The sequence below is a fragment of the Nanorana parkeri genome, unplaced genomic scaffold, assembly GCF_000935625.1.
Source record: "Nanorana parkeri isolate BGI_ZX_2015 unplaced genomic scaffold, ASM93562v1 scaffold8, whole genome shotgun sequence".
Lineage (NCBI taxonomy): Eukaryota > Metazoa > Chordata > Amphibia > Anura > Dicroglossidae > Nanorana > Nanorana parkeri.
This window is the reverse complement of record NW_017306276.1, coordinates 1,536,740-1,546,007: the sequence shown is the minus strand read 5'-3', so window position 1 is coordinate 1,546,007 and position 9,268 is coordinate 1,536,740. Positions and strand designations below refer to the sequence as shown.

At 40.5% G+C, this 9,268-nt stretch overlaps 1 protein-coding gene across 4 annotated transcripts in view; it reads left to right on the top strand.

The window, feature by feature from the left end:
• NBEA (neurobeachin) overlaps nt 1–9,268 on the top strand; it is a 553,993-nt gene that overhangs the window by 352,660 nt on the left and 192,065 nt on the right. The window lies entirely within an intron of this gene.

The window sequence follows — 9,268 nt, the reverse complement described above, 5'->3', positions numbered from 1 at the left end:
ATTTTAGTATAGGTCTGTTTTTAGATAAAATGTTGAACTACGAAGGTTTTAAAGAGAGAGAAATTGTCAACTTTTGGCATATATAACACATTAACCACAATAATGCTGTAGTCCATTGTCGTAAAACGAAGAAATATTCAGCGTAATAATGAGGCACGTTTGATGCATTTAAAGCTGCTTAAACAACAATGTGTATTGTTTGGTAACATTAACAAGCGTCTGTTTCCATACAGCATGGCTGTAAGATACTTTAAAGTGCATGCATTCTGTGACGAATTACTTTAAAATATGAAATTTGAAAAGGCACACAGGTAATCCGGTCCAGATGAACGTATGTAAGCAGTAAATTGAATAGTTTCTGGTTTGTGGCCTCCCCTCTGTACCTGACTGCAAGTAGTTGAAGAAACAAAAGATTTCAGCCGGAGGCATAAAGGATGAAGTACAACCAGTTAAGGCTTAAAATGGGAAATTCATTGTATGCAGCCAAGTAACTCTCAAACCAATTTTATAGGAGATTGCTACAGCAAAATTTGTCGGCGTTAAATCAATCAGTTATGCATCTTGAAGGCTATTACTGGATGGTAGGATGAATTGTAACTTTGTTATTTCTTTGCAGGGTTTGACCTAAGTTACCTTTTGCCTTTGTTTCCAGCCTATTCATTTTTATTCCTCTTGTGGACCACTGTGTTAAAGGAGAACTCCAGTATGTTGAAAAATCTCTTCTCCCCACACTCCTACACCAGGTTTTAAACAAATTAATACGTACATTTTTTTCCTGGTATCTACTGCTTGGTCATGTGCTGTCCTCAGGTCTTCTTTCTCTTGAGTGGCGGTAGGCAGTCTTAAATAGTGCAGAGCAGTATTGAAATGTGAGCCTAGGCTTACATGTTCATTCATGACAGCCTGGGCTCACAAGAAGTGGGTTGGCCATAATTCATCCAGCTACAGAGTAGAGTGTTTGTAGGTAGCAACGCTTGAGACAAGGGGAGTTTTGCAGGGAAAGCTGCTTTGTATGGTTTACAGCATGCTATGTTTTTTTCTTTATTTTTATAAACAAAACTGGAGTTCCACTTTAACAATGCACACGCTGGTGATGCCAGTTTAAAGTTGTTTTGTAAATGAGATTATCTTTTTTATGGTCCTGGAACCAAACAGCTGAATATTCCTCAGGTCTTCTTTCTCTTGAGTGGCGGTAGGCAGTCTTAAATAGTGCAGAGCAGTATTGAAATGTGAGCCTAGGCTTACATGTTCATTCATGACAGCCTGGGCTCACAAGAAGTGGGTTGGCCATAATTCATCCAGCTACAGAGTAGAGTGTTTGTAGGTAGCAACGCTTGAGACAAGGGGAGTTTTGCAGGGAAAGCTGCTTTGTATGGTTTACAGCATGCTAACAAACTGGAGTTCCACTTTAACAATGCACACGCTGGTGATGCCAGTTTAAAGTTGTTTTGTAAATGAGATTATCTTTTTTATGGTCCTGGAACCAAACAGCTGAATAGTACCTAAGGGATTAACGGTAGCCATAGGAGATCTTGTCACTTCCATCGGACCTTCAGTGCAGGGGCAGGTTAGTCAGACAGTTTATCTAGGCAGATGTTGCATTAGGACAACGAGTTTACAGGGATTATCAGTAAAATCATTACATGTTGTCATGAGACCAATATTTATGCACATTACGAGACCTGAAAACATTTGAAAGGTTCACAAACTATTTAAATTTTTGCATTTATACTTTGTAGAGTATATACAGTTGTGTGAAAAAGTGTTGGCCCCCTTCCTGATTTTTCATTGTTTTGCACGTTTGTCACACTTTAATGTTTCAGATCATCAAACAAATTTAAATAAGTAAACACAACATGCAGTTTTTAAAGGAAGGTTTTTATTATTGAGGGAAAACAAAATCCAAACCCACATGGCCCTGTGTGAAAAAGTGTTTGCCCCCCTAAACCTAATAACTGCTTGGTCCACCCATAGCAGCAAGAACTGCAATCAGGCGTTTGCGATAACTTGCAATGAGTCTGTTACAGCGCTGTGCAGGAATTTTGGTCCACTCATCTTTGCAGAATTGTTGTAATTCAGCCACATTGGAAGGTTTTTGAGCCGCCTTTTTAAGGTCATGCCACAGCATCTCAATAGGATTCAGGTCAGGACTTTGACTAGGCCACTCCAAAGTCTTCATTTTGTTTTTCTTCAGCCATTCAGAGGTGAACTTGCTGGTGTGTTTTGGATCATTGTCCTGCTGCAGAACCCAAGTTCGCTTCAGCTTGAGGTCACGAACAGATGGCCGCACATTATCCTTCAGGATTTTTTGGTAGACAGCAGAATTCATGGTTCCATTTATCACAGCAAGTCTTCCAGGTCCTGAAGCAGCAAAACAGCCCCAGACCATCACACTACCACCACCATATTTTACTGTTGGTATGATGTTCTTTTTCTGAAATGCGGTGTTACTCTTACGCCAGATGTAATGGGACACACACCTTCCAAAAAGTTCAACTTTTGTCTCGTCAGTCCACAGAGTATTTTCCCAAAAGTCTTGGGGATCATCAAGATGTTTTCTGGCATAACGGAGACAAGCTTTTATGTTCTTTTTGCTCAGCAGCGGTTTTCATCTTGGAACTCTGCCATGCAGGCCATTTTTGTCCAGTCATTCTTATGGTGGAGTCATGAACACTGACCTGAGGCAAGTAAGGCCTGCAGTTCTTTGGATGTCGTTGTGGGGTCTTTTGTGACCTCTTGGATGAGTCATCAATGCGCTCTTGGGGTAATTTTGGTTGGCCGCCCACTCCTGGGAAGGTTCACCACTGTTCCATGTTTTCGCCATTTGTGGATAATGGCTCTCACTGTGGTTCGCTGGAGTCCCACAGCTTTAGAAATAGCTTTATAACCTTTTCCAGACTGATGGATCTAAATTACTTTCTTTCTCATTTGTTCCTGGATTTCTTTGGATCTCGGCATGATGTGTAGCTTTTGAGGATGTTTTGGTCTACTTCACTTTGTCAGTCAAGTCTTATTTAAGTGATTTCTTGATTGCGAACAGGTGTGGCAGTAATCAGGCCTGGGTGTGGCTAGAGAAATTGAACTCAGGTGTGATAAACCAGAGTTAAGTTATGTTTTAACAGGGGGGGGGGAGGGGGCAAACACTTTCACACAGGGCCATGTGGGTTTTGATTTTGTTTTCCCTTAATAATAAAAACTTTCCCTTAAAAACTGCATGTTGTGTTTACTTGTGTTATCTTTGACTAATATTTACATTTGTTTGATGATCTGAAACATTAAAGTGTGACAAACGTGCAAAACAATGAAAAATCACGAAGGATGTCAACACTTTTTCACACAACTCTAGGATGACATTTTGGCCCAAACCCCAGTGGATTTGAGATCACTTACCCTTCCTGTCATCTTTATATTCTGTGCAGTCTGTGCACTGAACTGATTGGACAAGCCGGAAATACCAGCACCAGAGTGGCTCATGTTTGTTGATTGGAAGAAGGATATCAAAAGTCACTTATGGCTTTACAATTTGTGTAATAAATTATACATATGATATAGATAGAAGCTATTGGGTTTAAGCACATGATACTAATCTTTCTCCATTCGCTAGAGTATCAGATATAAATCAAGGCCTTCAGATATGAGAATCTAATTCGGGTTCAGCATTCATGTTATGCACTTATGATTGCACACAAACATTAGTTAAAGTAGTCTCCATATTATTTTACAGAATCTATTTTTAGTAAAATGTTTTCTACTAGCAACCATTAAGATTTACTAAATGGCCAAAATGACTTTCTGTTGGTTTACATTTTGTCGTGTGGCTAAAAAAAACTAGAGCAAAAGTGTTGAAGGTCCTAGCTGAACAAAGCATTCCTGTTGGTTTCTCAGTAAAATGTTCCAATATATGTATTGTGTTCTATATAGAGATACCTGAACCGTCTATTCCCTGTACCTAAATCCACACTTCAAATTAAGGCATCCTTAGAAAAGGAATATTATTTATGGTTTGGTATTTCATTGTGTGTAATGTTCAGTTGGTGTCCTGCACGCACAGAAGCAAGAGGCCAAACATTAAGGAACACAATTTTGTATCTTAACATCGCATCCAAAACCAGAAAGCATACATGTTTCCTTTTTACTTTAGATTTTACTATTTTGCACAGAGTCTTTAAATGGCAGTGCATAGTTCTGTGTATTGGACAAACCCTTAATAGGAAGGTGGTGTTATTTTGGAGTCTGGCTATATGCACCTCCTGCTGAACGTGATTAATGGTTTTCAGGTCAGATTCATTCAGAACCCAGACTGCCAGTAATGAGCTATTTGCCAGTCATTAGACAGGGAGAGCCTCATGTCATGGACTTGTGATGATGGTGGTCTATCTCACATACACAGACAGGCCCACTGCGTGGAAGACATATAGGAAGGTTAAATGGACAATTCATTACAGATCAGAAGCTATTAGTCTGTGTCATTTTAGTGATAAATCACTGCAACACAAAACAATTTTTATAGTGAGTGTTTTGCATTTTTTTTCTGATAATTTGAAATAACTTAGCCAGCAGGAAATAATAGATAGTGGTAATGAATAATGATCTCACTTACATTGGTGGCATGTATATTGGTAGTTTAAAAGGTTAGTCTTCAAGTCCCATAGTTAATGTTGGACATACAGTATATGATGTCCAGAGCCACATTTGGAGATCATTCTGTCCCAGGCATATGTGAATAGTGCATATCTTACAGTGCTTGATTTTTGGAGAGACAGTCCCTCTTTTTTACCCAAATCTTCCCTTTACAGTTCTCCCTTTAGATCTTATTTATAGATCTGTATGTACAAATGCTATTGCTGTAATCAGCAAAAATGTGCATCTCCCTTTTTCTAATACTGACCATTTTAAGTGCACTGTTAAGCACATAAAACATATATTTTACACATTAAGTTTTGCAGTTTTTTTTCAGGGGGGTTGGGAGGGGGGGTGTTGGGGGACTGTTGTTATCTGCGCTGATGCTAATGTCATAGGGGATGTGGCTGGGGAGTGTCTTAAAGAGGAACGCCAGTCCAAATATTTTAGATAGAGTGATAGTCGGCTAGATTGTAAGCTTATTTCTAAAGCAAACATAAAGCAAAGTGCTCATCAAAACTAACCCATCACCATCTACAAGATCACTCCTGTAATATCCGATTCTGATACCAAGTATGGCATAGTTTAGAATATGACATTGTCTCTTTAAACCCCTTACCCTTCAATTGCACCACACACACTTTTTATAGTAGAGAAACCAAAGTGAAGTTTTGTTTTGATGTCAGAAAGCAGTGAGTCATACCAAACTGGGCTATAAGATTGTGACTAGATGGTACCGTACTCCACAATCCCTTCATGCAGTATTCCCTGAGTCACCCGACCTTTGGTGCTGCCAACAACCCGGGGCGGGAATGCTACACATTTTCTGGTCTTGCCCGGCCCTCTGGCGGTTTTGGGATCAAGTGCGTGCTCTCGCTCGGACATTTACCCCTTACCCACACAACCTATTCACATTCACTTGCCTAACATTGTGGCATTTTGCATTAAAGTTTTTTAAACGGCATCTCCTATGCATGCAACCGACAGGATGTCGTCTCACCCAGGGATAGAAGTCCTCTCCCTCCACTTACCTCTCTTGGACTCACAGATGCGCTCATAAGCACCTGGATACTTTTATGTACACCTGTCGAGATATTTATTGATCACCAACGAGCCGAGCATGGGGTACTCCCTCTTCCTATTTAATTTCGCGACTTAAATGTTTTATTTTGCTTACTATGTTTATATATATTGCAATGCATTTGGTATATTTTCTTGATGACCACCCGAGAGAGCAACTATTTGCTACTTTTGCACTTGATTTTTTTTTCCTGTGATCACTATCAAAACTTTTAAATAAAGAATTTATAAAAAAAAAAGAAAGCAGTGAGTCGCTCCAGGTTAGTCCATGCTTACTTGTCTGCCTCAACCAGCGGCTTCCTCGCCAGGGATGCACTGATACCCGTATCAGTATGGGTGCTCATACTGGGCATTTTTTTCAAGACTATGCATACTAGTGAAAATGCCCTGATACCGGCCGTTTAAATTTATGAAAAGATTCAGCTGCTGTAAGGTCCTGCGCTTGCTGGTGACTTCACAGCACCTGTTTACAGCGCCGGCCGCACATCTCCTCCTTCCTAGGGAATCCTGCACAGCCCTGGTGAGACCCCTCACAGTCCTCCTGAGACCCTCCATTGGAGACATCAGGCCAGCATCCCACAGCAGCACAGATTTTGTAGCTTCATATTATTCTGCATTGCTGTATAATGTATTGCTGGGATTTGTAGTCCCTCTACAGCTTGGAGTCAGTAACAGAACTTACCAGTGTTGCAGTGATCGAGGGCTGCAGCCAGGTAATGGCACTTCACCACTGTCCTAAAATCATTAGTTTGTATTGTTTTAGAAAAATTGTCACACAACACTAAAAGAAAGGTATTGGCAATTGGTATCGGCGTGTACTTGAGGTAAAGTATCGGTACTCGGTCTGGAAAAAATGGTGCATCCCTACCCCGGGTACAACATTTTTAGGTGCACTGTGTTTTCCGTCCAGTGCTGTCACAGCACTGCTGTGTGTCTGCCAGCTTCCCCATCCTCTATTTACCCCCATATTATATTATAGGTAATGCATGTTTGGTATATGGGCCATATAAAATGAAGGCGCTATATAGGACACACCGTCGGATCACCCCTGAATCTCCTCTGCATACACCGTGTATGATAGGGGCGCACATTGAATGTGCCATGCTGCCCTGCCCCCTGCACACTGTGTAGCTAGGCCCAGGATGGTCTTCAGCGCTGGCAGCACTCCAGTGAGGGTGAGTGATTCGGACTGAGGATCAGGATCCGCCATCCTCAAAGGATGGAGAGCAGCAGCGGTGTAGCGTGGGGCCCCAGAGACTGCAGGCAGTGTGTGTGCTGGGCACCTGGCCTGCTGAAAGATGTTAATAGGTTACACATTATTGGGGTATAGACAGGTGTCAGCTCACTGTGAGCCGACACCTGCCTGTACCCCAATAATGTGTAACCTCTTCTCCTGCACCCTGACACTCTGTACTGCCCAATAGTATGTAACCCCCTCTCCTGCACATTGACACTCTGTGCTGCCCAATAATCAATTGCTAATTAATAAAATATTAAGATAAATTCATAATAAATGATTAATAAAAATATTGTTGTGCAGGTATTATTGGGCATCACAGTGTCAAGGTGCAGGTTAGGGGGTTACACATTGTTGGGGTGCAGGGGGATTTCACTTTACAGAGGCGGGGGGCACGCAAGACTCAATTTTCCCCAAGCGCTGACAGTCCACACTACGCCACTGCTTATATGATAAGAGATCATTCAATATTTGGACTGGAAATCATCTGTTTTTTTTAATACTATGGTGCCATCATAGAAATATTATTGTTATAATGCCACACATATAGGGAAATTAGCCCTGTCCTTGAATAATGTCTATATCTCTGTGACTGTGATGTAAGTTCAACAGCTTTAATCCAGATTCATTGATTTTTTTTAATTTAAGAAGTATATTGATTTATAGACATTTGACAGATATAGTGGTAGGTTGTCCTCGTCCATTCCTTTTACAATCAATAGCTGTTTGAAATTGCTAGCAAATCACTGTCCGTATGAGACTAGCTTAAGCTCTGTACAGGCCTTGTTAAAGTAGCCAAGGAAAACCTGTTGTGGAATTGCCCTAACATTTCTGATTTCTGGCACCAGGTGACTAATTTGTTGATGTCCAAATTGCATCTTTCTATCCCATCCCTGAAATATGGACATTTGGAAAATCAGATGAGGCGATATGGTCATGTTACACTAGAATATTTCTGAGATAAACTCTTGTCATTATATACAGTGATTAGGTGGATGAATCCGCTACTGCTCACTATAGCTCAGTGGATATCGATGGTTAAACAAATACTTCTATATGAGAAGGTCATATATGCAAACAGGAAAACATAAGCTTTAGAAAATCTGTTAACCATCATGTAGGTCCTTACTTACCTTCAACTCAGCACCTCTTGATTAGAATACCTTATATGGGCCTGCAAGTGCAAGGACCTACCTGATACCAATTGAATTGTTTAAAGTTGTCCTCATAGTTTTGGTAAATCTAAATGGTATTTTACAGATACTGTACAATGTTTGACTACACTTCTCGATCCTGTCACAGCTCTCTGCCGTGACAGGGGAGTGGCTGGATTCCCCCCACTCCGATCCTCCAGCGCTCAATGGCTGAACGGATGGGGCAAGAGGCTGGTACAGCTGGCTCTGCCTCTAGATAGGCAGAGACAGCTGTCACTCACGCAGCTGGGCGGATCCAGACATAATTGTCGGGATCCGCTGCAGCGTCTCGCGGTATACTGCGGCCTCTCAGTATGCCGCGAGCTGTAGCTCACGGTATACTGGGCTTAGGGTGACGGGAGGACGCCAGTTTGTGTCCTCCTGTTACCCTAAGGAGAACTATGGGGAAAAACCCTAACCCCATAGTTCTCCTTTAACACCCAGGTTAACTTGGTTAGTTGTCTTGTCATGAACCCATGTGTACATAAAACAAAAAAAAAAGGTTGGGTATTTTTCTAGTATCCAAACGGACGCCTATTGTTCTGTTATGGCCTGTGTACACATACTGTAAACACTTTGTATTCTTATCTAATTATGGGATGACCCAGTGTGCCTTTGTGAACATAGAATACGGGTGGACTCTGTATGCTCTTTCTCCATTTTAAATTAGATAATGTCTTTTAAATCAAATTTTGTTTCCGGCTTCATATTGATCATGTAAAAACTGAACAAATTAAATTAACCTTTTGGAATACCATAGAATTGTGTTATGTGATGGATGGAAGCAAATGTTAATGTATAAATTAACTCCTTCACTGCCTGTGGCATTCAAAAAAAGGGACACTTTTGTGCCATCACAAATATTCATAGGTGTACCTGTAATCTATTAATAAGTACATTATGCCATGCCATTTTGAAAAAGCAAAACTGCTTTTGCTTTGTCTTTTTATTATGGAAAGTTTTTCATACAATTAATGATTAACGATAATGTTTAAAGATGTCTTTATTGATCAACACTATAAGGGCTTGAGTGCAGAGATGCTAGTGTTTTGTTGTTTGTATGTATGTATGTATATGTATGTATGTGTATATATATATATATATATATATATATATATATATATAGAGAGATATATAT